The following is a 15,895-nucleotide window of genomic DNA, read 5'->3' on the forward strand; positions in this document are numbered from 1 at the left end:
GGTCTCAGGATTTCTAGGCTTTAAAATCCCTTCATTTAGAAAAAGTAATATCTCCACCCAAGACACACCTTTATTGGAGGTATACAGAGTCTTGACCCAGCCTTTGACTCAACCTCCCCTTACCTGACCAGCCTGAGACCCTGTTTGTAGACTCTAGGCCAGCAGTGGCTAAGATTAATTCACCAACAGCCGATTTGCTGAATGACCAGCTCTCCCAGTGATTGAGAAACCTTCCTACCCCTCTACCCTAAAGTTTTATTTGTACCTCTGACCCCATTCCTGCCCCCCACCCCCACCTCTATATCTGCATTGCAAGATGATTGTGGAGAACTGTCTTAAATTCCATTTAAAGTGTTTATTTGGCAGTTCTGGACAGGAAAAAAAAAGGCGGAGGGTATATAGAACAGATTTTTTTTTTTAAATTCTCAATAATTCAGATGGGTTTGCCGCAAATCGATATCCACTGGCTTAATTTTCATCATATTTGGCTTTTGGCCGCCGGGATATTCGGTGAGTTGGCTTTGGATGAATCAGCCAGCTTAGTTTTCCCAAGCAAACTGGCTAGCGTCCTCTTAAAGATAAATGGTGCTATCCACTCCTCCATGTGAAAGTGGCTGCAATTTAAAAATATTTTCTAGTTTTCATGATTTCTTTTTATATCCATGAGGTTATTTGAAAGTACTTTCTAGCTTCAAAATGTATGGCTCCTTCTTAAAGTTCTTTTTGTTGCTGAGTTTCACTTCATAGTAAGAGAATATATGATGTTGCTTTTTGCTATGGATTTTCCGAGACTTGCTTTGTAATCAACTATGTAATAAATGAAACTTTCCCATGTTTGCTTTGAAAGACCATATATATTCTAATGTTGGCTGTAGGGATCTAGTTAGGTCTATTAAATCAAGATTATTGATTGTGTTATTGTTTCCTCTCCATCTTACCCCTTTTTACCTTTTGATGTATCAGTTACTAAGAAAGATGTATTAAAATCTATTATTGTCCGTTTGTCAATTTCTCCCTGTATTTCTGACAGTTTTTGCTTTATATATTTTGACACTCTGTGTACAAATATATAGTTGTATTCTCCTGGGAAAATGCATTTTAGTATCATGTTAATTTTATTTATTAATATTTATGTATTATTTATTAACATTTATTTATTATCATGTTATACTCTTTGCTCTAATAATACTTCTAATCTATAACTCATTTGATCTGATACCAATACAGCGAAACTAACTTTCCTTCAGTTAGTATTCATTTGGTATATCTTTTCCCATCCTTTCACTTTCAAACTTTTCAAATATTTATGTTTCAGGAGTGTGGTTTTATAAGAGCCTACAACTAGAGTTTGTTGTTGAATCTCTTATCTCAATTAGCAAATAGTCCATTTGCATTTATTGTGATTAGCAATATATTTGTATTCATTTCTACCATCTATTTTGTGCTTTCTATTGATTTTGATTTTTTTCTATGCCTTTCTTTCTATTCTTCTATTGGATCAATTACTTTTTCTTTATTCACCTTTGAGGAATTCCCCTTGATTCACTTCTTTCTGCTAATTTGAAAATTATTTATTCTTCCTTTTCTATACTTTTAGAAGTTACTCTTTAAAATTTTCCACACATATCTGATTTGATATAGTCTAACAATTAGTATTCCCACCCTCCTTCCACACAAAAGAAGAACTTGAATGCATTAATTCAATCACATCATTGCCCTGATTTCTGTATAATTGTTCTCTTTGGTTAAATCTTATTTATAAGCCCCCCTCAACTCATCTTTCTGTCTTATGTAATAAACAGTGCTGTTTATATTTACCAATATACTCACTAGTATTTTTGTTCACCACTTCTTCTCTTGTCTCTTTCTCCTTCCTTCTGGGTTCAGTGTTCTTCCAGAATTACAAGTTTTAAAATTTTTTCAGCAAGGATATCTTAGAAGTAGAAGCTTTCAGTTATATTTCTGTCACTTCTGAATGACAGTTGAACTGAGTAGAGAATTCTAACTTTACGTTACTTTCACTCAGAATACTTTATTCCATTGTCTTCTACCAATCATTTCTTCTGTTGAAAAGTCTGCTGTAATTCTAATTAGGCTTCCTTTGGATATGATTTGTCTTTTCTGTTTGACTGCTTTTAAGATCATCCCTTTGTTTGTGGTATTATGAAGGCACTGCTATGTGCCTAGGTGTGGATTTTTCTTTTTTGGAACTCATTCCTAATCTGGGGTCTTTGTACAAGTCTGGAAATTTATCAGCTATTATATCATATTTTATCCTTGTAGAACTCATATTTGACATTTATCAGAACTCTATTCTATTCTGCACCTCTCTTAGTGACTCTTTTTTTTGTTTTGTAATTTTTTTTAGAACTTTGTGCTTCATTCCTGGTAGTTTTTTTAAGATTTATATTCTATTTCATTCACAAATACCTTTCTGTCTAATCCGCTATCCGCTATTATACTATTAATGTCAATTATTGTGTTTTTCATCTTCCATGAGTCTGCTTCCTCTTTGAAAAAGTCATATATTGTCATACATTTGATTTCTTATTTCTTTAATAATTCTGACCACACTTACTTCATATTACTTATATATTTCTCCTATCTGACATTCTTTATTTTGTCTGATGGTTTTCACTTGTGGTTGTTAATTTTACTATTTTGAATTATGAACCCATTTTAAGCCAGGTTTCATCATGGGAATTCTGTGGAGCCTGGCTTGCAGATGTACCCTTCAGAGTTTGTGTCTGCTTCTTCTGGGCACCCCACAATCACGGTTAGCCTACGCATACTTTTTATGTCAACTTTTAGCTTGGGGAATTTCTGAACTGTCCAAGTAGTGTAAATTCAAAACTCTAACAAATGTGAAGATAGATAGACCTGTGGTTATGAATTTTCAGGGGAGATGTCCCACCCACCCAAAGAGAAAGACCTCTTATCTCCTAGTGCTAGTGTTTCACCAACCCACCCTTTTACTAATGGTGTGGCTCTCTGGGAGTCTGACTTTACATGAGGGAGGGGCGTTTCAGGTCTAGACCTAACTCCTGGATCCACATGGCTATTAAAACTCAACACCTCATCGGTCTCAAACCACAGGCATTCCTGGAGTCAGAATTTTAGTTCATCCTCTACCCCGCCCCCAAGATAATCCTTTGTTGTCATGAGAGCTCAGCTATACTCATGATTGGATATTTGATGCCATTTGATAAAATGATATTTTATGCTTCACTTATGGGTGTTTTGAGGTAGAAGGAGTTTTTAGATGATCTAGTCTAACATATTTCTGATAACAGAAATCCTTTTATTTTAGAATATCCCTCTCTTTTGTCAAACTGTCCTTATCATTCATGTGACCATTTCTTCATTGGATTGTTTTACCCACCATGGACAGTTCCTGCTCAGCTCTGTGATTCCTGTGTCTGGCATCCAGTGGGAATCAAATACATCTTGAGTGAATGGATGATTCCATGGTTGAATGGATGGATGTCAGCCACTGCTCTGATGTCAGAAAACATTGTGAGGCTGGAGTAGGGGTCAAAAAGCCCATCCATGCCTCTTTGGGGAAGATGGATTAGCGACAGTGGTGTGCTAGAGTTGGCTCGCCCACTCCATGTTAGGCGAGCTTATGTTTGTAGCTTGAAATTGATGACGGTGAGATTATTTGCACCTCAAAACTGTGAAACACTAAAAACCAGCAATGCCCTTCCCCCAAGAACTGGTTGTTAAATATTTAGCAGCAAAATAAATAAATATATAGAAATATTTAGCAGCATACTACTGATGTGGAGCAATGAAAATGTGTAGAAAAAGTAAGCCTAAGCCTATGTAGAACAATACCCATGGTGAGTGAAATATGAAGTCAGAGTTGGGGGAACCTGTCACTCTGGGGCTGTGGTGCTTAAGTTACCCTGACTTTTTTTTTTTTTCTTTTACTTTCCGTATTTGGGAAGTCTCAGTATCCTGAAGCTCAGTATTAGGGAAAGGAGCTAAATCTTTAATATCAGCTCCAGTGAACAAAAAAAGTAAGCCACAGCAGGGGGCACCTGGATTTGAACCAGGGACCTCTTGATCTGCAGTCAAATGCTCTACCCCTGAGCTATACCCCCTGGTATAGCTGTAGGTGTAAGTAATACCTTTAACCTGTGCAGCCACACCCAACACCCCTATAAATTTGTGACAAATGTTCATTGGCTAGGCCTCCTGGAAGCTGCCAAGCCTCCCTCCCTACCATTTTCTCTCTCTGATGCAGAGCAAACAACAGGTTCGCCTCCCTGATTTTTCTGGAAGAGAACTGACACCGGCATTTAAAGCTGGAAGGGCCTTCAGAGTCACTAATCTGTGCCATTCACAGTGGGCATCTGCAGACATTCAAGATTACTAGTCTTACACCACACAAAGCCTTACTGGTGAGATCAGAGCCTGAATCCACTCTACCTGACTTTGGGTTTAGAACCCTGTTACTGAACCAATGACTCTTTTATCTTCCTCTTGTTTCTATCTTCCATCAGTTAAAATATGTGTATGTTGGCGGCCAGGGGGGTGTGAGGGGAGGAGTTCTGACTAATACATAGAGCTGCCTGTTAGATCTATTTAATTTTATTTATGTATGTATTTTCATTTAAATATACAACTTTTAAAAATAAGAATGTTTTCCTGATTATAATAAATCAATAAAGACAGTATAGACCCACAGGACGAAATGGATGTCTGGTAACTAGTTTCGCATAGAAGAGGAAAAAAAAAAAAAACATTCCAGCTGAAATATAGTCTATAGAGGAGTTTGTAGGGGAGGTTGATGGCCAGAGGGGGGCGGCTCTGCAGGCTCACTGGGAATGAATGGCGGTTAGTGTACTGGAGGATACCCGGCTATTGCAACACAGTGAAAAGATGCTAGCTAAGAGCATAGAGTGTGTTGGGGGGTATAGCTCAGGGGTAGAGCATTTGACTGCAGATCAAGAGGTCCCCGGTTCAAATCCGGGTGCCCCCTGTTGGTTTTCTTTCCCGGTGGAAGATGGGAAAATTTGCTGGGAAGATAGCTCCTCCAGAATCGGAGGTTTTGTCATGACCCTTCAACCTGCAGGTGTGTTTGGTGAGTTCTCCTAATATGCGAGATCTCCTGGGCTCAGCCGCGGGGCGGCGCTGCTCGTGCGCATGTCCCCTGGACCTCAGCCCCGCGGACCTGGATGCAGGAGCCCCAACGCGGACCTCCTACCCCCTCCCCCCCGGTGCGCACTAGGGGATCTGACAGGCGCATCTGGGGGAGGACTACGCGGGTGATTCTAAATGGCGCTTGGCCTGATCTTGCTCGGTGTTCAAAGCAGGTGCCCTGGGCAGGGGCCCGAGAAGCTGCCAGGTGCAGAAGAAGGCTTGGTAGGAAAGGGGTCTGTCCTGGTGCAGCAGACCCCACCGGTCTCAGGCAAGCCCACAGAAGGCGTCAACGACTTGCTGTGTTAGAGTTCCGGACAGGGCAGCTGGGGGAAAGGCGCCCAGGCTCCTAGGCGGGTCCTTTGAACACCAATCACGTGGCCTCTGATCCCTAATCCAGGAAGCCTCCACCTGCTGTCATTAAAAATATGTATATTGTAGACTTTATTTCTTAGAGCAGTTAAAGGTTGACAGGAAAACTGAGCAGGAAGTGCAGAGTTCTCTTATACCCCCTCCCCTCACTTTCTCCCCACTCCCGTTTCCCTGTGGTTAAGATCTTGCACTAATGTGCTACATTTGTAAATACTAGTGAGCGACTATCAATTGACACATTATTAACTGACACCTATAGTTTACATTAAGGTTCCTACAGTTTTATGGGTTTTGACAAATGCATAGTGTCACATATCCACAATAACTAGCATCATAGGGATAGTCCCACTGTTGTGAAAATCCGGCCTGCTATACCTAGTCATTCCTCTCCCTCGCTGACAATCCCTGATGACCAGGATTTACTGTGCCTGTTTTGCCTTTTCCAGAATGTCATCTATTTGAAAACATACTGTGTGAGGCCTTTCCGGATCTACGTCTTTCACTTAGCTACAGGCATTCAAGATTCCTCCATGTCTTTTTGTGGCTTGATAGCTCATTTCTTTTTATGGCTGAATAATACTCCATGGTATGGACTTGCTGCCATATTTATTTAGACTTGTTGCCATTCCAGGTAACTGTCTCTTCCTGCAGGAAGGTGTTATGCCCCAATAATAGGTCCGTGACTAAAGGAGTGAGACTGATACAAAGCGAAGGTCAAGCAAAGCTTTATTTTGCGCCAAGCATCAAGAATCTAACCGAACGTTTGGGGCCGCACCTCTTACAAGAGAGGGCGACCCTTCTCTGTTTCACAGACTAGCTTTTAAGGGCAAAGGCCATGTGGTCAGGCCTGGCCACGCACAGGTGGCCGATGAGATTGTAACACACACAGGAAACTCCACAGTGATGCTAGGTGACCAATTGAGTTACAATTTACCCTAGTAGACATCTGAACCAGCCTATTACACCTTGATTGGGATTGGCGCCAAAAAGGCTCCCAAAGGGCGGGGCCCATACTCCTGGGTAACCAGGGAGACAGTATGCATCTCCCCCCCACCCCCCGACTGATAGATGTCTCCTCCTGGCCTGACCCACCTTTGTATCTGGGCTTTGTTACCTGAAGCTGGTTTCCGGGACTTGTCTCCAAGTAAATCCCCTGGGGGAAGGGGAGCAGGGACAGTTTCTAAATAGGTCCTTACAAAGGGAAGAGAGAAATTAAGAGTATATTATCTTGATGAGCACTGAGTAATATCGGAAAGTGTTGAATCACTGTACTGTACATCTGAAACTGATATAATGCTGGATGTTAACTACACTGGAGAAGGAGGAAGAGGAGGAGGAGGAAGAAGAGGAGGAGGAAGAGAAGGAGGCCTGGGGAGGCAAATGCAACTATCTTTCTTACACCCTCAACATTTGAAATTCCTTTCCATTTGGGGGGGATCCGCAGGTGTGCCTGACTGGTGGAAACCAGGACCTCTCTGCACTACCAAAGGCAAAAGTATCAGACTTTGCCCTCCCACCAACGCCAGCAATGCCCTAAGCTTAGCCACTCACACGCATGTGACTGAGACTTGGACCACACAATGAGGGACATACAGGCAGGAAGAGTTGGCATTTATTCCAGGGGAGCTCTGACATCGGTGGTGGGGCTCATGGCTGCAGCCGGCATGCAGTGGGGGCATCACAAGCCCCCCAACTAGGATGCTGTTTGGGGCAAAGGCTCGTGACCCCCTGGCTATGCTTTAACTCTGCCCATTTTCTGAATGTAGATAGTTAGGTTTCCTTGGGTGGTCTGAGATTTTTGTCTTTGTGCCAGTCATTTCCTAGTTTGCTTCAATTAGCCATTATCAGTTTCTGTTTGGGAGACAGAATGCTGGCAGTGTGAAAACTGATACTAGAAGTCAGGTGCAGGAAGTGAGGGGTACATGATGTTGGTTTTCTGGTCTGGTTGGGGCTAAAAGCAGTGACCATCTGACCCGTTATTCAGGAATTGGAACCTGGCAGTTATTGACACAGTGACCAAGCAGGGAAGTTGACTATTGTCTAGGTCACCTGGAATGAAGTGCGCAGGGAGGGCCAGGCCCCAATATACTAAATTACCATAGAACACCAGGAAGCACTATACAGTAGAGTGGCTAATACTGTTGGCACAGGACCTTTAAAGAAAATGAAACCCAAACGTGTAAACCTTCTACTCCAGCTGGTGCCAAGTGCAGAGAGACTTATCTCTTACCCCTGAGTAACCGAAAAGGCCTCCAACCAAAAGTGGGGTTTGATCCTGCAGGTTACTGACTTATAATGTCAGTTAAAGGAACAGTATCCTTGTCTCATGCGTGAAAGATAGGACACTAATCAGAAAAGAGTGGGATTGTTGTACCCACTCGGCACTTATTCAATGGACTCAGAAACAAAGGTCAACACTTCAGGCATGGAGGCTAGGAGCCAGCTCCACCAAATGGATTGTGTGCACCCCACCCCCCCGAACCTGGCCATGCCAGGGAAGGGTGCCTAACATTCCAATTAAATCCCCTAATAAAAAGATGGTGTTTTAGAGGCCGGGCAAGCAGCCAGCAATGTGGAAGCCAGCTGGTTATGTTAGGAACCTCCTGGATGGGGCGCTGCTTTGTTCTCACTGGAATACTTATTTTGAGTTTACATGACGTTTTTGAAGTGAAGCAGGTTACCTGTGCAACAAAGGAATGCTGTAGGTAAGCCTCACAGAAATGAGGGAAGAATCTCCCCTTTTCTACCCTCTCTCCCACTGCATAGCCCAGTGTCCCTCGTGGTCTTGGCAAGTGAACCTCTGCAGTCTCTGATGTCAGGTAACCTCCCTTCGGTTACTGCCCTGATGCCTTGTGGGAAGGACTGGTGAAGGTCTGCGAGCTGGGAGCGAGGGAGGGGTGCGGGTGGGGTCACAGGCAAGGGTCGATGGAGCTCAGGGAGGAGGGAAGGAATGATGGGGCGCGGGGTCCCCCCCAAACCTGGTGCCTCCCGCAGTTCAGACGCGGCTCTAGAGGAAAAGTGCCTATTGGACAAGAGAGAGTCTCTGGGGAACTGGAAGGCGGCCTCCTGGCCACAGGGTGGTCCCTGGTGAGCTTCTGCTGGGCCGGCCAGCAACGACTAGAACTCGCGCGGGGCTCTGGAACGCTTGGGTGCGGCGTCACAGCTGAAGTCATGTAAAGAGGAGCCAACCTCCCAGAAGGGGGTATAGCTCAGGGGTAGAGCATTTGACTGCAGATCAAGAGGTCCCCGGTTCAAATCCGGGTGCCCCCTACTGGGCCTTTGCTTTATTGCTGAACACGGAGGTACCACTGTCTCGGGTGGCTTTTGTCCCCTGGTATATTGAAGTGGCAGGATGACCCATTGGTCACCTCCCGTGGTAACTTTGCCGTTTCACTCCCAGAGGTGAGGGCGCTCTGCACCCCATTGCTCTGGGCTCCATCGTAGGGATCAATCTGGACCAACCAGGAGACAAACTCACACAGTAACTTAAGTGGGAAGTTTAATATAAAGAATTATTGTGTTGTGAAAAGAGTAACCACACAGGTGCAAAGAAAACTCCAAAGTTATCCTAGGGAGAAGAACCCAAAGGGCACATTTGGAAGGGGGAACCCCCCCCCCCAAAGCTGGGAGTAGATCCCCGGGGAAGGTGTGGTTGCAGCAACCTGACCTGTTCACGGTCTCCGGACAAGCAGCGAGCAAACCTCTTGCGCACAGGAGAGGCCCCTGGAGGCGAGAGGTCTGGAGTGCGCAGCAAAGGCGCCGGAAGGGCTCGGGGACCAGACCTCTGCGGGGCAAGGCGAGCGGGGCTGGCCGGCACGCGCAGGTGCGTGGGCGGAGTGGGGAGGGCCCCGCGGGGGTTGGGGGTGGTGGGGGTCGCCGGCCCAGCCAGGGCTGCCAGATCGCCGTGGTGGGATTTCTTTCTCTGGGTGCCCGGCTGGGTCCTCACGCACCCACACCTCTGACCAACCAACCATGCAGCGGAGACCAAGGGGAAGCGGATGGAAAAAACAAAAACAAAAACCCACCACCACCACCACCAACAACAGGTAGCCGAAATTGGGGAGACAAACCCCTTTTCTCCCACAACATCCCTCCAGCGCCCTCTACTGACAGCTGCTCACATTACAGGAGAAGCGCTTCTAGAAACCGCTCCGCTGTCGCAGGGCGGGCATGGGGGCCTGAATTTGGACCCGAGAGTCAAAAAACTCGGTAGCTGTGTGCGTGTGACTTGTTTGGGGCAACAGGACGTTAGCGGGTGTATGCAGGCGAGGGGCTTGAGATCAGCTTGCCAGGGTAGGTTTGTCTTCTGGGGCTTCTCTTAGTACCATGAGATGTGTCCCTCCTGCGAGCCGCTGCCCCTTCCGCCTGGACCCCAGCAATGAGCACACCCGGCCGCATCTCCAGCCCAGCTCATCTAGCGGAGCCGAGGCCGGCTGGACCCGCGGCCGGCTGGACCCGCAGCTTGAAGCGGACCTACCCAGCCCAGCCCAGCCTAGATCAACTGAATCACATTCAATATTCTGCCCCGCGGGCATGACGGTAAATACCCATTGTTGTGTGTCACCGGTTTGGGGCGGCTTGTTTTGCGACACTATTGTGGATTCGACTGGCAAATACTAAAATTGACATGCAGAAGGGGGCGCCTCCTATAAAAAGGCCTGAAGTACAGGGCGTGCCTTCGCAGGGAAGCAACAGGTGCGAGGGAACGGTCAGAATCAGCGGGGGAAATGGGAACCGATTACCGACAGGGCGATCAGAGGCGCGCGACAGCCTGGGCGGCAGGAAGTGCCCTTGAACTTGTAGTGGGTGGGATAGGATGTTTCAAGGAAAAATACTGAATACCTGAGCGATTATAGGCTGTTTTTGATAAGGTCCCACAGAGAAAGATTTGAGTTCAGAAGAGAACCTCCGTCAGAATTCCTCTAAATTCGGTTTGCCGTCAGAATTTAGAGGCAATCTAGATAGCTCGGAACTGCATGGTCAGAAAAATGAAACCATCCTCTCCAAAAGAAAGGTGAGGCCGTTATTACATCACTTTAGGAAAAAGACTAACTCCAGAGCTTTCCCGTAAGATATAGCCTCAAACCGAATCGAGCTTAATGCTCTCATAGACTCAGAATATGCCCAAATACTTATCCTTGAGCTGGAGGCAGAGCAAATGTCGAAAAGAATTGTGATCGTGTAGCTTTTGGCCCAGGGAGTCAAATAAATAGAAAACCCACAGGATGCTTGAGAGACCTGTGCTGCCAAGAGCGTTACTAGCCTGGATGAAAAGAAACGAAGACTGGGAAGTAAAAGGACCTGGGCTTCCCGCATTCTACAGGGGGAAGCAAGTTCGGAAGAATGCTCGGCCACCAAAAAGGACAATTTTCCAATGATCCCTTCAAAAATTGCAGAGAACGCTGAAGAAAAAGGAAGACTCCTCAGACTCAGGCAGAACAATGGACAGGCAGCTGTCCTGACACAGCAGAATCAGAGCCTAATCATGCTGAGTTTGGGGGTGGTTTGTTAGACAATATTATTGTGAAAAGCCTGACAAATACTGACACTGGGATCCAGGAGGGGGCTCTGGCTGGAACAAGAGGTAAGAGAGGAACATGGCCACATTTGTCTAGCTTTTCGATTTCTGTGAACCAGTTTCTATGACCATGTGTTTCCCATCATGACCAGTCTTTGAATGTAAAAGGGTTTAGTGCCCTAAAGTCTGTTCCTGTACTATCATCGGGTTTTGGGTGTGTGATTCGTTTTTTAAGTTTATAGGTCTCTGAATCAAGAGAAGCTTCCCCTAGATCTAGTGCAGATCATAGTATCCTGGACTTTGACTGAATGAGGCTTTGGGGGTCTTGGGGTAAAGCTGAGTATGTTATGCGTGCAGGAGAGATTAAGTAATTATGACCAAGAGGGCAGACCACAGTGGATTAAAATGTTGGCCCCAGTTCTGAACTTATTCTGGTGAGCCCTTTGCCGCAAGACTTTTCAGATGCTCCCAAGAGAAGCGGAACAGATTTCCTCGCCCTTGATGTCAGGCTGGGTGCTGAGACTCGCTTTCACTGATGGGATGTTAGCACCTGGATCACAAGCCGGGGCTTGAAACCTGCTTGTGTAGCTGGGCAGGATTTGTTTGCAGTTCCGCCATTCCGGGGAGAAAAGTTTCCCTGCGAGCTGCCACTCTTCCGACTTGGATCCAGGAATAAACAGACTTGGAGCAAACCTGAGCACGATTCACATCAAGGATCCAAGCCCAGATGGACCCTCAGCTTGAAGCAGGGCCCCCAGGTCAAGCCCAGACTAGATGCACTGATTGCCATGCATTTTGATGACCTATGGACATGAAAACAAATGCTTATTGTGGCACGCATCTGAATTTGGGGATGATTTGTTATGAAATATCATTGTGGACGTAGCTAATCCAGGCACGATTCTTACACTTCCTCTCCCTTCCCCCTCCCACGTACTGAGTGAGGGGAGGGCAGGAGACTACAGTTTACCCAAGGAGTTCGGGTTGTGGCTACAGAGTAGAAGAGTGCTGTTAGACAAGGGAAGGTCTCTGGGGAATGGAAGGGCCAACTCCTGGCCAGAGGGTGTTCTCCAGCCAGTTTGTGGTGGGGTTACCAGTTTCACAGGTGGACCAAAAGAGAATAGAATGTCCAGTGCACCATGTAATGCTTGGGTGTGGCAGTGCAGGTGAACTATGCTGAAGAGGAACATGATTTCAGCAAGGGGGTATAGCTCAGGGGTAGAGCATTTGACTGTAGATCAAGAGGTCCCTGGTTCAAATCCAGGTGCCCCCTATAGGTGTCTTACCTTATTGCCAAGTGCAAATAGGTAACCTCATTTAGGGTCCTGCTCATTGTAAAGTCATCTACATCAGCAACCTCCCTGGGTCTGTGTCAGTTTCCACAAGTGACTTCTGGGGCACAGCACATATCATGGTACTGTCATTAATGATGTGTGTGTCAGAAGTTTCTTACTCCTTAAAATTTACGTTATGATCAGGAGTTACCCAGCCTGTCTGCACCGGAATTATTTAGGGACCTTAGTAAAAATACAAATCAGCTGTAGGAATTGGGATTTATAGGGCTAAAGAGATGCCCGGGAGCTTCTGTTTTGAGGAGGCACAGATTCCCCCCCCTGCTAAATTTGATGGTAACATCCAGGCATTCCAAGTAGCTGGAAAATTATTTTGGAACTTACAACACTATGTCATTTTAAACAACATTCTAGTGGTAAACATCAATGATTTTTCAAGTTAGTGCCTTCTGCCCAGGACTGAGGGAATTGTAAGAGATGGGCTGTAAGCCCAGAGAGTAGCCAGGGTGCAGAGGTAAGAGAATGTGGCTATGGTAGCGTGGTGACAGACCGCACGGTCACAGTCCGGCGAAGCATGGTGACAGCCCATAACTAATAACTCGACTCCGCATTAAAGTTCAGAATTTAAACACGCTTATTAGATGAGACCAAGAAAAGTGCTTAATTGCCAACCTAGAGGTCCCTGATTCCAATTCTTTTTCCCTCGCAAACTTTGAACCTTCTTTCCATGTTTTGAGGATTCCCCCATTGTGTGAGCCCTACTGGAAGAAATGGCTCTGCTTGTGGCTGCAGAATAGCTTGTGGCTATTTTCTCCCTTTTCACCCCATAGTATTTCTGGCCAAACAGGTGCTCCTGACTCACACTGCACTCAGACCGAGTGACACAAATTCCAGGGTTGGCAGAGCTCAGGCATCGTCCAGCAGCTCCCTAATGGCTGGCCGAGAACCCAGCAGGCGGAGTCCCCTTAGATCGCCCCTGCCTCGCGAACATTCCCTTCCGTGCTGCGGGCTCCCTGCCACCTAGACAAGGACGGTCTCACCTTTTCCCATAGGCAGAGCCAGTTCCTGTCTCTGCAACAATGTGCCTAGGCTGATACAACATTTGGAGTCGGTTGCAGGCAAAAGACCTTAAAGAAAGTGGGGTGGATGTAGGATTTCTTGCCGTGTTTGGGATAGAAGAAAGTAGAAATCCAGGGGATTCATCTGGGCTGGAAATCCGAGAACCCATGGGCTCTCAGTGGTCAATGAGCTGATTGATCAGTCACACAGATTCAATTGACTAATGGATTGGAGGCAGCTTATCCTTCCAGTGGGCATTTAATGGCTGTTTATGGCCGATGTCTTCTCTGATTGGTCAGTGTCCGTGCTTTAGCAATGGCTAAAAGTACCAGCCCTTCTTGGAGTAAATTTCCCACTGGAGGACACACACATAGACACACACACACACACACGCACTTTGAGATCTCCCATTTGAATGTATATGATGATCTAGCCTTTCTGCTTTTTATTCAATAATGAGTTGAGCTTTGTAGGAAGAGAAACAGCCCTGTTCCTTAGTCAAGGGGATATTTGGCAGACGTCTCCGCAGAAGACAGAGAACAGGAAAACCCTGAACTTATCTTAAAGCCTCCTTCTCTCACATGTTCAGATGCGACAACAACTATTTCCTTGGTCATTCCTGTATAATTGCTGGTGCAAATGTTTCCATAAAAACTGGTGTTGAGGACATGTAGGAATTGTTTCCGGCTTCCCAACCCATCTCCCTTCCTAATAACATCCCAGTTTTCCGTGGATACAGGCTGGTAGAACGGAAGTCTACGCCCTTCTATACCTTAGAGGTAGGCAGGCATCTCGTGTAGATGTTCTCCTCGGGATTCCAGCCATGGACAGGAGACAAAGTGCCCAGAGCAGCTGATTCTGGGTCATGTGGATGGAATTCGACTCTGGCCTCTTGCCATGAGTCAACGTGGCCAAGCCCTTCCCGAGCCTTATCTTCTGCTTCCTAGCAATTCTGTGATGTGTTTCCAATGAGCCCTTTTCTGAAATTAAAAAAGACAGTTTGCTGACAAAGATCAGCTGACAAAACGGGCTTTACCTTCTTCTCGCTTTCTAGCCATTGGAATGCGGCGTGATGACATCCTTGGACTGGCCTGGTGGATGAGGTACAGAAGCTTTGTAAGAAAAATCCATCTAGTTCTACAGAAATGCATAAACTGTTTCAAATAAGAAGACCACTGGAGCCGCCAAAATGACGTCAGATATCCTGACTCTGGATGTCCCCGTGCTCTGAGATCACCAGTCTGGACACAGGGTCTTTGGTTCAACACAATCCGGAAGGGAGCTGGTGGGCTCGGGGGGCAGCTGGGACCTGTCTCCACCGGCCCATTTCGAATCTTGTTGGAATCAGACTCTTTTCAGGATAAAACCATCTCTTGTTTAAGGACAGAAATGATTGGGGTTGTTGCCTTTTTTTTTTTTTTAAGCAAAACTAACTTGTGTGGAGAAAAGCAAATGGGTCATTTCAGAGATAACGTGTTTATAATTTGCATATCACTTTCTTACAAAGATAAAACTATTCTTCTATGATGTGTTTAACAGTAAAAGGAATTGATTACTTTTTCATGCTGATTTTTAAAAGGCTTTTAGGATACCTGTCTTAGTGGCTACAGTGTAAAGGGTGATTCGTGTCCCCTGAGGAGACTGAGGAGGTGGCCGTGCTGTGGGCAGGGAAGATTTCTAGAAGTCTCTGGAGAAGGACAGAGGAAGTTCAGAGTCAGACAGAGGTCCATCTGGGTGCGGGTTAGTCAGCCAGTTCTCCCTGGTTCCCTAGAGGTGAGGAGTTATAGTGCGCAATGCCTCACAGGCGACACGGGGACCATCAGCAATGCCCAGACCGATAAGGGGGCCGAGTTCCGAGGGAGGAGCCTCTGACCGCATATCAAGTAGTCCCTGGTTCAAGTCTATGCATCACCTGGTGGCCCTTCCTCTTGTTCTGACCACACATCTGCAGTCACCCTGTCCTGGGTCTGGCTCCGATGACCATGAGTCTCTCGTTCCCACCTCACTGCCTTTCCAGGCTTTCCACCCTCTCTTCGGGTCACACCGTCTGTCTGACACAGGGAAAGAATAACAAACAGAATAAAGGGACAAAAGAAGAGAGGTGAAGGGGATAGTTCATCTGCCCAGTTTAGCGCAAAGAGGCGTTTAATCATACACACGGATCCTAGTCATAACTCGTCATTAAACCAAGTTTTGGGGGCACGATTTTAGTGACTGTCTTTATTTTTGTTTTCCAGATCTATGCCATGCAGGGCACAAAGTAAACTGATCGCTCCGAAATCATCAGGAGCTTGTTAGAAACTCCCGTTGTCCCTTGTCCCCTTCCCAGAGAGTCTGGTTTAGGGCTTCCCAGGGGCCCAAGTTCTTGGGGCCCAAGAACTTTGACTTTTCCCAGCCCTCCTCAACCCTAACCTCAGAAGGTCTGTTGAGCAGCCATTTCTGAGTCCAGCTCTTCCAGATGAGTCCAGAATGTTCTAGTGGCAATCTTCAATGTTTTCAAGGCCAGTGC

The 15,895-nt window shown here is 46.1% G+C and overlaps 4 non-coding genes across 4 annotated transcripts; 3 read left to right on the forward strand and 1 right to left on the reverse strand.

The window, feature by feature from the left end:
- Positions 1–4,034: 4,034 nt before the first annotated feature.
- On the reverse strand, positions 4,035–4,106 carry TRNAC-GCA. The gene has a single exon. It is a non-coding gene; the product is annotated as a tRNA-Cys (tRNA).
- Positions 4,107–4,915: 809 nt separating this feature from the next.
- On the forward strand, positions 4,916–4,987 carry TRNAC-GCA. The gene has a single exon. It is a non-coding gene; the product is annotated as a tRNA-Cys (tRNA).
- Positions 4,988–8,715: 3,728 nt separating this feature from the next.
- On the forward strand, positions 8,716–8,787 carry TRNAC-GCA. The gene has a single exon. It is a non-coding gene; the product is annotated as a tRNA-Cys (tRNA).
- A 3,449-nt stretch (positions 8,788–12,236) lies between these two features.
- TRNAY-GUA lies at positions 12,237–12,308 on the forward strand. The gene has a single exon. It is a non-coding gene; the product is annotated as a tRNA-Tyr (tRNA).
- The last annotated feature ends 3,587 nt before the right edge of the window (positions 12,309–15,895 follow it).

This window comes from Mustela erminea, chromosome 11 (genome assembly GCF_009829155.1).
Source record: "Mustela erminea isolate mMusErm1 chromosome 11, mMusErm1.Pri, whole genome shotgun sequence".
In the NCBI taxonomy this organism is placed as follows: domain Eukaryota; kingdom Metazoa; phylum Chordata; class Mammalia; order Carnivora; family Mustelidae; genus Mustela; species Mustela erminea.